The sequence below is a fragment of the Ranitomeya imitator genome, chromosome 8, assembly GCF_032444005.1.
Source record: "Ranitomeya imitator isolate aRanImi1 chromosome 8, aRanImi1.pri, whole genome shotgun sequence".
Classification (NCBI taxonomy): Eukaryota; Metazoa; Chordata; class Amphibia; order Anura; family Dendrobatidae; genus Ranitomeya; species Ranitomeya imitator.
Window position 1 is genome coordinate 186217121 of NC_091289.1, and position 12688 is coordinate 186229808.

Consider the following 12688-nt stretch of genomic DNA (forward strand, 5'->3'; position numbering starts at 1 on the left):
AAGCCGTAACACACTCAGGAGGGTTTCACCTCCACACATATCTGCTGTGTAAAGGATTAGCCAGTCTTATAAAGAGCTAACCCCACCCAGTAACCCATCACATGATTAGCCATGTGGTCTGACATTACCACAGGTCCTGAAACACATATACAAGATTATGTGCAAGAAAGGAATACTCCGGGCTACATTACAGCAACCAGGCACTTATGTGGCACATACCTCCCATCGACTACAAACCCTTTAGCCATGCTACATACCTCCCCCCTCTGCCTAAAGCCGTGGGGCTTGGCACTTTCCCCCACTAAACAAGGGATTCTCGATAGGGCATCCGCATTACCGTGCAGCTTTCCGGCCCTATGTTCCACATGGAAACTGAAGTCCTGCAGGGCTAAGAACCAACGGGTGACTCTAGCATTTCTTCCTTTCGTTTCTCTCATCCACCTAAGCGGGGCATGGTCAGATATCAGTCTAAATTTACGTCCCAGCAGATAGTACCGTAATGTGTCCACTGCCCATTTTATGGCCAAGCACTCCTTCTCAACGACTGAGTAGTTCTTTTCAGATGAGGACAGCTTCCTACTCAGATAGAGAACAGGATGCTCCTCCCCATGTAGTTCTTGGGAAAGGACTGCTCCCACCCCAACATCTGAGGCATCTGTCTGAAGAATAAACTCTTTCTTGAAGTTTGGGGCCATCAGAACGGGTTGCTTACACAAAGCGTTTTTCATTTCTTGGAAGGCTGACTCTGTTTCTTCGGACCACTTAACCATTACTGATTTTGTCCCTTTTAGCAGGTCAGTCAGAGGCGCAGCCATCGTGGCGAAGTTTGGGATGAATCTCCTGTAATATCCCACGATTCCTAGGAAGGCTTTAACTTGTTTCTTGGAAACTGGTTTTGGCCATGTTTGGATTGCCTCCACTTTATTGATTTGGGGTTTTATTTCTCCATGACCCACTATGTATCCAAGGTACTTAGCTTCTTCTTTACCCAAGGCGCACTTCTTCGGGTTTATAGTAAATCCGGCCTCTCTTATAGCATCCAACACCGCTTGGACTTTCTCCAGATGACTCTCCCAGTCCGGGCTAAAGATGACGATATCATCTAGGTACGCAGCAGCGTAGGCCTTATGGGGTGCAAGGACTCTATCCATAGCCCTCTGGAAGGTCGCCGGAGCTCCCTGTAGGCCAAACGGCATCCGGGCATATTGGAAGCATCCATCAGGTGTCGAAAAGGCCGTCTTCTCCTTGGCTTCCTGTGCCATGGGGATCTGCCAATACCCCTTTGTCAAATCCAAGGTGGATATATATCTGGCGTGCCCAAGCCTTTCGATGAGCTCATCAATACGGGGCATGGGATAAGCGTCGAACTTGGAGACTTCATTCAACTTCCGATAGTCGTTGCAAAACCTCCACTCTCCATCAGGTTTTGGGACCAGGACAATTGGGCTCGACCAACCGCTCTTGGATTCCTCAATGACCCCAAGCCTCAACATACGCTCCACTTCCTTGGAGATAACTTCTCGACGAGCCTCAGGAATACGATAAGGTTTCACATTCACCCGCACATGTGGCTCTGTTAGGACCTCGTGCTCTATGACCTTCGTGTATCCTGGCAATTCTGAAAACAGATCCCTGTTTTTCTGGAGTAACTCCCGGCACTGCTGTTTCTGGGTCTTTGATAGCGTCTCTGCTATAGTAACCGCTCCAACCTCACCTTCTGGGTTGCTTAACAATGATGGAGTTGCTGTCGGCTCTCTATCTTGCCATGGCTTGATGAGGTTGACATGGTAAACTTGGAATGGTTTCCGTCTTCCTGGTTGGTGAATTTTATAATTTACCTCACCAAGTTTCTCGACAACCTCATATGGCCCTTGCCATTTGGCCAAGAACTTGCTTTCCACCGTTGGAACTAACACAAGAACTCGGTCTCCCGGATTGAACTGCCTCACTCTTGCAGACCGGTTGTAGACCCTGGCTTGAGCTTCTTGTGCTTGGAGAAGGTGTTCTTTCACGATAAGCATCACCTTTGCAATCCTCTGCTGCATCAGGGCCACATGCTCAATGACGCTTCTGTGGGGTGTGACTTCGGCCTCCCAGGTTTCCTTGGCTATATCCAGGAGTCCTCGTGGATGTCGGCCATATAGAAGCTCAAACGGTGAGAACCCTGTGGAGGCCTGTGGAACTTCACGAATGGAAAACATCAGATAGGGTAAGAGACAATCCCAGTCTCTACCGTCTTTCTCTATAGCTTTTCTCAGCATGCTCTTTAGTGTCTTGTTAAACCTCTCAACAAGGCCATCTGACTGGGGATGGTACACCGAGGTCCTCAACTGGGAGATCTTCAGGGCTTTGCATAACTCCCTCATCACCTTGCTCATGAAAGGTGTATCCTGGTCAGTCAGGATCTCCTTTGGCAGACCTGTCCGGGAAAAGACATGGACCAACTCGCGGGCTATGCTTTTTGAGGAAGAATTTCTCAAGGGAATTGCCTCAGGATAGCGTGTGGCATAGTCCAGGATGACTAATATATACTGATGGCCCCGAGCTGATTTAACTAAGGGACCGACCAAGTCCATGGCAATTCTCTCGAACGGTACCTCAATAATGGGCAGTGGCACAAGGGGGTTCCGGAAATGAGGAGTAGGAGCAGTTAGCTGACATGTAGGGCAGGACCTGCAATAGTTCACTATTTCCCGGTGACACCCAGGCCAATAGAACCTCTGCACAACCCGTTCCTGCATTTTTTCCACCCCCAGGTGTCCACCCAAGATGTGTGAATGGGCCATGTCCAACACTTTCCGTCTATACGGACCCGGCACTATCAACTGCTCTACCAACTCCTCCCGTATTTTCGTGACACGGTACAACAACTCCCCCCTCAACAGAAAATGGGGAAATCTTGTGTCTGCCCCCGGCTCCTGTACCACCCCGTCAATAACTGTGACATTATTAAAGGCTTCCCTCAGAGTGGGGTCCCTATGTTGGGCAGTCCCAAAATTTTCACCGGTAACTTCTAACTCCAGAATGTCAGATGTAGGGGATACTTCCTCCTCATCCCCAACCAGAACACAAAAAGGAAAACTGTCTGCCTCTGGGTGTGGCGATACCCTTCCAGGGTTCACTGGTTCCCTGCCAGGGAGCTCAGAACCATTTCCCCACAAATCCCAAAACAAACAGAAATCCCGGCCAATAATTATAGGGTGCAACAAGTCCTGAACCACGCCAACTATGTGGGACTCAGTGCCACATGCCGTTTCAATGTCCACCCTGGCCATAGGGTAGTCCTTTGCATCACCATGTATGCACCGCACTCCGACCTTCTTTCCTGGGAGCAGGTGGAGAGGAAAAGTGGCCCTCACCAGGGTCACTAGGCTCCCCGAGTCTAACAGTGCCGTTACTGCTCGACCGTTCACCTTTACGGGACACGCTTGAGGTCCCTCGTTGGATGGAGAGTTCACACTACAGGCTGGATACGCATAGTATGAACAACGGCGTCCCATGCTGCAGTCCATCTGCTCAGTGGTTTGGGAACAACGGGCAGCTATATGTCCTGGCTTGTGGCACCTCCAACAAATAATATCACCCGAGGGGACCTTGGGCACCACCTCCCCCGCCCTTTGTGACCTTGGACGCACCACCCCTTTTTGGGACTCAGCTGCCTTCTGGGACCCCCAGTACGGCATGGGCTGCCTCCCGAAGGAGCCTTCCAACCCTTGGTATCTCTCAACCAGTCCGATCAGCTCGTCGGCATTCTGGGGATCACCCTGGGCAACCCAAGACTGTATAGGCCTCGGGAGGGAATGGACAAACCGATCCATCATCATCCGTTCTACCATCTGTGCAGGCGCAGAGGATTCTGGCTGCAGCCATTTCTGGACCAGGTGCAACAGATCAAACATTTGGGAACGAGGTGGTTTGTCCCGGTGATAGCCCCAGGAGTGAACTCGCTGTGCCCTGACAGTCAGTGTCACCCCCAAACGTGCGAGAATCTCGGCTTTCAATTTGTGATACTCTTTGGCATCCTGCAAGGTCAAATCATAGTACGCCTTCTGGGGTTCTCCCGTCAGGTATGGCGCAAGTACCTCTGCCCACTGCTCTGGCGGAAGTTTTTCCCGCTCAGCGACCCTCTCAAACACCGTCAGGAAGGCCTCAACATCATCCCCGGGAGTCATTTTCTGCAATGCGCGTCTTACCGTCTTCCGGACGTGGGTGTCATCAGCCAAACCTGGGGTTGGGGCGCTCGCCTTGCCCTGGATGGCGGTTGCCAGAAGCTGCATCTGCTGCTGATGCTCCTGCTGGCTCTGCTGCATCTGCTGCCGTTGCTCCTGCTGACTCTGCCGTTGCTCCTGCTGGCTCTGTTGTATCTGCTGCATCAACAGCCTGTTGGTCTCTTGCTGCCTTTGCTCCTGCTGGCTCTGCCTTTTCTCCTGCTTTGACTGCATCTGGACCAAGTGTTTCAGCAGGTCCTCCATTTTCTCCGGCAATGCTTGCTGGCTTGCAACAGCCTTGACCCAGGACATTCAAAAATAAACTCACGTCTCCGCTGGGAACGCTGCTCGCACGTCTACCAACAATTGTAAGGATTTCACTCACTCAGCTGCGACGGCTGACACTCAGGAGACGTGTTCCTTTAAAGTTCACTGGGTTTATTGCTTCATAAACCGTGTGGCAAATAACAGAAATCAAAATGGGCCTTTGGTTCAGGCAAAGAAAAGCAAGTGTCCAGTTCATCCGGCTCAGTCCTGAAGCCGTAACACACTCAGGAGGGTTTCACCTCCACACATATCTGCTGTGTAAAGGATTAGCCAGTCTTATAAAGAGCTAACCCCACCCAGTAACCCATCACATGATTAGCCATGTGGTCTGACATTACCACAGGTCCTGAAACACATATACAAGATTATGTGCAAGAAAGGAATACTCCGGGCTACATTACAGCAACCAGGCACTTATGTGGCACATACCTCCCATCGACTACAAACCCTTTAGCCATGCTACAATATATATATATATATATACCTTATATTTTTAAGCAGTATATATATTTATATAACACTTAAAGAACAGAATCTAACTCCAAGTAGATCAAACTTCTGTGAAATCAAACTGTCCACTTAGGAGGCAACACTGATTGACAATCAATTTCACATGGTGTTGTGCAAATGGAATAGACAACAGATGGAAATTATTGGCAATTATTTATTCCCTCGATAAAGGAGCGGTTCTGCAGGTGGGGACCACAGACCACATCTCAGTACCAATGCTTTCTGGCTGATGTTTTGGTCACTTTTGAATGTTGGTTGCGCTTTCACACTCATGGTAGCACGAGACGGACTCTACAACCTACAAAAGTGGCTCAGGTAGTGCAGCTCATCCAGGATGGCACATCAATGCGAGCTGTGGTAAGAAGGTTTGCTGTGTCTGTCAGCGTAGTGTCCAGAGGCTGGAGGCGCTACCAGGAGACAGGCCAGTACACCAGGAGATGTGGAGGAGGCTGTAGAAAGGCAACAACCCAGCAGCAGGACCGCTACCTCTGCCTTTGTGCAAGGAGGAACAGGAGGAGCACTGCCAGAGCCCTGCAAAATGACCTCCAGCAGGCCACAAATGTGCATGTGTCTACACAAACAGTTAGAAACCAACTCCATGAGGATGGTCTGAGTGCCCGACGTCCACAGATGGGGGTTGTGCTCACAGCCCAACACCATGCAGGACGCTTGGCATTTTCCACAGAACGCCAGGATTGGCAAATTCACCACTGGCGCCCTGTGCTCTTCACAGATGAAAACATGTTCACACTGAGCACATGTGACAGACGTGACAGAGTCTGGAGACGCCATTGAGAGCGATCTTCTGCCTGCAACATCCTCCATCATGACCGGTTTGGCAGTGGGTCAGTAATGGTGCGGGGTGGCATTTCTTTTGAGGGCCGCACAGCCCTCCATGTGCTCGTTAGAGGTAGCCTGACTGCCATTAAGTACCGAAATTAGATCCTCTGACCCCTTGTGAGACCATATGCTGGTGCGGTTGGCCCTGGTTTCCTCCTAATGCAGGACAATGCCATACCTCATGTGGCTGGAGTGTGTCAGCAGCTCCTGCAAGATGAAGGCATTGAAGCTATGGACTGGCCCGCCCGGTCCCCAGACCTTAGTCCGATTGAGCACATCTGGGACATCATGTCTCGCACCATCCACCAACGTGACGTTGCACCACAGACTGTCCAGGAGTTGGCGGATGCTTTAGTCCAGGTCTGGGAGGAGATCCCTCAGGAGACCATCTGCCACCTCATCAGGAGCATGCCCAGGCGTTGTAGGGAGGTGATACAAGCACGTGGAGGCCACTCACAATACTGAGCATCTTTTCCTTGTCATGAGGCATTTCCACTGAAGTTGGATCAGCCTGTAATTTGATTTTCCACTTTGATTTTGAGTATCATTTCAAATCCAGACCTCCATGGGATATTCATTTTGATTTACATCGATAATTGTTATGTTTTATTTGTTATGAACACATTCCACTATGCAATGAATAAAGATTTATAACTGGAATATTTCATTCAGAGATATCTAGGATGTGGGAATTTAGTGTTCCCTTTATTTTTTTGAGCAGTATATATATATATACTTTTTTTTTTTTTCAGGGGGGCACAATGTATAGAAATATTTTTTTCCAGGGGCACAATGCAAACAATGATTTTAGGGGTCACCTTGTGCAGAATATGGATTTTGGGGGACCGTTGAGGTCTTCATTACAATTATGGTCATGCCTGCAAGTTCAGCATGTGCCGCAGCGGTCGTGCCGGCTCCATGCATCCTGTCCTGGGGTGCCCATGAGGCCAGATATTAGGCATTGTGTGACCTGAGTAGGATATTGGACAGCACTGGATCAATCATGGCAATAGCATCACGCCATTAATAAAAACCCCATAAGGAGGGATGTCTGCTCGTCCCACAGAAGTTGAGCCGCAGCCAGTAGTCTGTGTACATTAACAATAGACTTCACACCTTATCATTGACTACAAAGAGGCTGCGGTCTGGCAGATACCCTGCTGTCATGTTTTTTTGCTCTCGCCCCCTTTGATGTAATGATACGGGTTCCCCGGCTCACATTATTCTCAGTTCTGTTTTTTAACTGTGCAATTAAAATCTCCAGCTGCAGCCGCATCGTTATCCACCATCGGTTGTCGCTGACCCATCTCTATGAATGAGGATTTCTTTTATCTTCTGCTAATTGTTGGCATGAGGCACACCATAAAACAAGAGGCCATTGATTTATTATTTAACCTGCAGGTAGTCGCTGTAAGAGGAGGCGGATGGAAAGTCCATGTGAACTTATGTCAGACAGCTGCATCGTATTGAAAGTACAACTTCGGGGACGGGCTGATGGGCTCCTTACGCCTTCTGTCTTGGAGCTTTTAAAACACTGATTTGTTTGATGGTCGTAATTAGTTTCCAACATTAACCCCTTTACCCCCAAGGGTGGTTTGCACGTCAATGACCAGGCCAATTTTTACAATTCTGACCACTGTCCCTTTATAAGGTTATAACTCCGAAACGCTTCAACGGATCCTGGTGATTCTGACATTGTTTTCTCGTGACATATTGTACTTCATGATAGTGGTAAAATTTCTTTGATAGTACCTGCGTTTATTTGTGAAAAAATCGGAAATTTGGCGAAAATTTTGAAAATTTCGCAATTTTCAAACTTTGAATTTTTATGCAATTAAATCACAGAGATATGTCACACAAAATACTTAATAAGTAACATTTCCCACATGTCTCCTTTACATCAGCATAATTTTGGAACCAATTTTTTTTTTTGTTAGGGAGTTATAAGGGTTAAAAGTTGACCAGCAATTTCTCATTTTTACAACACCATTTTTTTTTAGGGACCACGTCTCATTTGAAGTCATTTTGAGGGGTCTATATGATAGAAAATGCCCAAGTGTGACACCATTCTAAAAACTGCACCCCTCAAGGTGCTCAAAACCACATTCAAGAAGTTTATTAACCCTTCAGGTGTTTAATAGGAATTTTTGGAATGTTTAAATAAAAATGAACATTTAACTTTTTTACACAAAAAATTTACTTCAGCTCCAATTTGTTTTATTTTACCAAGGGTAACAGGAGAAATTGGACCCAAAAAGTTGTTGTCCAATTTGTCCTGAGTACGCTGATACCCCATATGTGGCAGTAAACCACTGTTTGGGCGCATGGGAGAGCTCGGAAGGGAAGGAGCGCCGTTTGACTTTTCAATGCAAAATTGACAGGAATTGAGATGGGACGCCATGTTGCGTTTGGAGAGCCACTGATGTGCCTAAACATTGAAACCCCCCACAAGTGACACCATTTTGGAAAGTAGACCCCCTAAGGAACTTATCTGGATGTGTGGTGAGCACTTTGACCCACCAAGGGCTTCACAGAAGTTTATAATGCAGAGCCATAAAAATAAAACAAAATTTTTTTCCCACAAAAATTATTTTTTAGCCCCCAGTTTTGTATTTTCCCTAGGGTAACAGGAGAAATTGGACCCCAAAAGTTGTTGTCCAATTTGTCCTGAGTACGCTGATACCCCATATGTGGGGGGGAACCACCGTTTGGGCGCATGGGAGGGTTCGGAAGGGAAGGAGCGCCATTTGGAATGCAGACTTAGATGGAATGGTCTGCAGGCGTCACATTGCGTTTGCAGAGCCCCTAATGTACCTAAACAGTAGAAACCCCCCACAAGTGACACCATTTTGGAAAGTAGACCCCCTAAGGAACTCATCTTGATGTGTTGTGAGAGCTTTGAACCCCCAAGTATTTCACTACAGTTTATAACGCAGAGCCATGCAAATAAAAAATATTTTTTTTCCACAAAAATTATATTTTAGCCCCCAGTTTTGTATTTTTCCAAGGTTAGCAGGAGAAATTGGACCCTAAATGTTGTTGTCCAATTTGTCCTGAGTACGCTGATACCCGATATGTCGGGGGGAACCACCGTTTGGGCGCATGGGAGGGCTCGGAAGGGAAGGAGCATCATTTGGAATGCAGACTTAGATGGATTGGTCTGCAGGCGTCACATTGCGTTTGCAGAGCCCCTAATGTACCTAAACAGTAGAAACCCCCCACAAGTGACCCCATATTGGAAACTAGACCCCTCAATGAACTTATCTAGATGTGTTGTGAGAACTTTGAACCCCCAAGTGTTTCACTACAGTTTATAACGCAGAGCCGTGAAAATAAAAAATCTTTTTGTTTTCCCACAAAAATTATTTTTTAGCCCCCAGTTTTGTATTTTCCCAAGGGTAACAGGAGAAATTGGTCCACAAAAGTTGTTGTCCAATTTGTCCTGAGTACGCTGATACCCCATATGTTGGGGTAAACCCCTGTTTGGGCACACAGGAGAGCTCGGAAGGGAAGGAGCACTGTTTTACTTTTTCAACGCAGAATTGGCTGGAATTGAGATCGGACGCCATGTCGTGTTTGGAGAGCCCCTGATGTGCCGAAACAGTGGAAACCCCCCAATTATAACTGAAACCCTAATCTAAACACACCCCTAACCCTAATTCCAACGGTAACCCTAACCACACTTCTAACCCTGACACACCCCTAACCCTAATCCCAACCTTATTCCCAACCGTAAATGTAATCTAAACCCTAACCCTAACTTTAGCCCCAACCCTAACTGTAGCCCCAACCCTAACCCTAACCCTAGCCCTAACCCTAGCCCTAACCCTAGCCCTAACCCTAGCCCTAACCCTAACCCTAGCCCTAACCCTAGCCCTAGCCCTAACCCTAGCCCTAACCCTAACCCTAACCCTAGCCCTAACCCTAGCCCTAACCCTAGCCCTAGCCCTAACCCTAGCCCTAACCCTAGCCCTAACCCTAACCCTAGCCCTAGCCCTAACCCTAGCCCTAACCCTAGCCCTAGCCCTAGCCCTAGCCCTAGCCCTAACCCTAGCCCTAACCCTAGCCCTAATGGGAAAATGGAAATAAATACATTTTTTTTTATTTTTCCCTAACTAAGGGGGTGATGAAGGGGGGTTTGATTTACTTTTATAGCGAGTTTTTTAGCGGATTTTTATGATTGGCAGCCGTCACACACTGAACGACCCTTTTTATTGCAAAAAATATTTTTTGCAATACCACATTTTGAGAGCTATAATTTTTCCATATTTTGGTCCACAGAGTCATGTGAGGTCTTGTTTTTTGCGGGACGAGTTGACGTTTTTATTGAAAACATTTTTGGGCACGTGACATTTTTTGATCGCTTTTTATTCCGATTTTTGTGAGGAAGAATGACCAAAAGCCAGCTATTCATGAATTTCTATTGGGGGAGGCGTTTATACCGTTCCGCGTTTGGTAAAATTGATAAATCAGTTTTATTCTTCGGGTCAGTACAATTACAGCGACACCTCATTTATATCATTTTTTTATGGTTTGGCGCTTTTATACGATAAAAACTATTTTACAGAAAAAATAATTATTTTTGCATCGCTTTATTCTCAGGACTATAACTTTTTTATTTTTTTGCTGATGATGCTGTATGGCGGCTCTTTTTTTGCGGGACAATATGACGCTTTCAGCGGTACCATGGTTATTTATATCTGTCCTTTTGATCGCGTGTTATTCCACTTTTTGTTCGGCGGTATGATAATAAAGCGTTGTTTTTTGCCTCGTTTTTTTTTTTTTTTTCTTACGGTGTTTACTGAAGGGGTTAACTAGTGGGACAGTTTTATAGGTCGGGTCGTTACGGACGCGGCGATACTAAATATGTGTACTTTTATTGGGTTTTTTTTTATTTAGATGAAGAAATGTATTTATGGGAATAATATTTTTTTTTTTCTTCATTATTTTGGAATATTTTTTTTTATTTTTTTTACACATTTGGAAAATTTTTTTTTTACTTTTTTACTTTGTCCCAGGGGGGGACATCACAGATCAGTGATCTGACAGTTTGCACAGCACTCTGTCAGATCACTGATCTGACTTACAGTGCTGTAGGCTTCACAGTGCCTGCTCTGAGCAGGCTCTGTGAAGCCACCTCCCTCCCTGCAGGACCCGGATCCGCGGCCATCTTGGATCCGGGGCTGGAGGGAGCAGGGAGGGAGGTGAGACCCTCGCAGCAACGCGATCACATCGCGTTGCTCCGGGGGTCTCAGGGAAGCCCGCAGGGAGCCCCCTCCCTGCGCGGTGCTTCCCTGCACCGCCGGCACATTGCGATCATCTTTGATCGCGGTGTGCCAGGGGTTAATGTGCCGGGGGCGGTCCGTGACCGCTCCTGGCACATAGTGCCGGATGTCAGCTGCGATAAGCAGCTGACACCCGGCCGCGATCGGCCGCGCTCCCCCCGTGAGCGCGGCCGATCGGCTATGACGTACTATCCCGTCCAGGGTCAGATAAGCCCAGGGCACCTCGACGGGATAGTACGTCTAAGGTCACAGAGGGGTTAAAGAGGTTTTGTTAGATCTGTCTTATGGGGCAGCTTTCAGGGATCGATGATAGGGACATTTCTGACTATAGCGCACCAGACCTGGCCACCTTCTCCAGTCCACCCGTGTACTGCCCTACTTTTGGACTTTGGGGCTCCATCTAAATACGTCACGCAAAAATGTTCAGGATGTGCTGCTTTCTGCAAAGGTTTCAGCCAGACATTTTGGGGTTTGCCATCTCTTCAGGGAGTCCAGGAGGTCGCCGCCTTTTGCAGGAACCTCCTGAATGTTTCGGGAGAAGTGGCAAGTATAGGATATTTATCTGTAACAAATATGGGTACGGTCACCGTTGATGGGTGCAGGTCCCTCAAGTCAAGTTGGGCCTCCAATGACCTATCCTAAGGATGGAGGCCTGTTCTTTAAGAAAAGTATCTGGAAAACCTGGGTGACAACTAGGGGAGATATATTGGGAGAAATATTGGTTGTCACCAAATTGTCGACAGGTGAGATTAATTGAAGGACTTTCGGGTCTTGAAAAGTTCCGAAGCTGCAGTTTATGTTCCCAGCACAGTCCGGTATCTTACACCACAGGCAGACAAAAAATTCCAATTTTTAACTACGAACCCATTCTGAAATTTGGCCTAAGTATAAGACGGCATTCACACACCTGTGATTCATGGATCGGTGGCGGGTCTCCCAAGCCGAACTTAAGGCCTCGTTGTCATATTTAAGGCTGCCAAGACTGGTCAGGAGACCCACGGCAAGTCGGTTCATCTCCGCCCATTCTCAGACCGGGATATGTGGATGTGTGAATCTGGCCTAATGTTGTATTTAACGTTTTGTCACTTTTTGCCATCTTCCTCACATTTTTGGCAATGTGTTGCTCTGCTTTCCAGTCTACCGTCTGAAAGTGTTCAGCAATGCCTCCAATCAATAAAAAAAAAGTGTGTTACAATTTATATAAGACAGAAGGGAGATGCAGCTTCTCTCTCTGCGTGTCTGAGAGTGCGCGCTGTGAGAGGGAGCAGGAGCGCACAGCACATGGGTTCCCTTTATGGTGCCAGGTTTTGGTATCAATTTCCAACTTTCCTTGACCTTTGGGACATTTTTCAAAAGTGAGGGAGGAGGGAGATGCAGCTGCATTTTCTCTCTGTGAGTGTTGAGAGTGAATGGTGTGAGAGGGGAGAAGGAGCAAGAGTATAAAGGACATAGTGAAGATAACAACTGGGCTCCCTTTATGGTGCCAGATTTTAGTACTGACTACCAATAGTTCAAAGA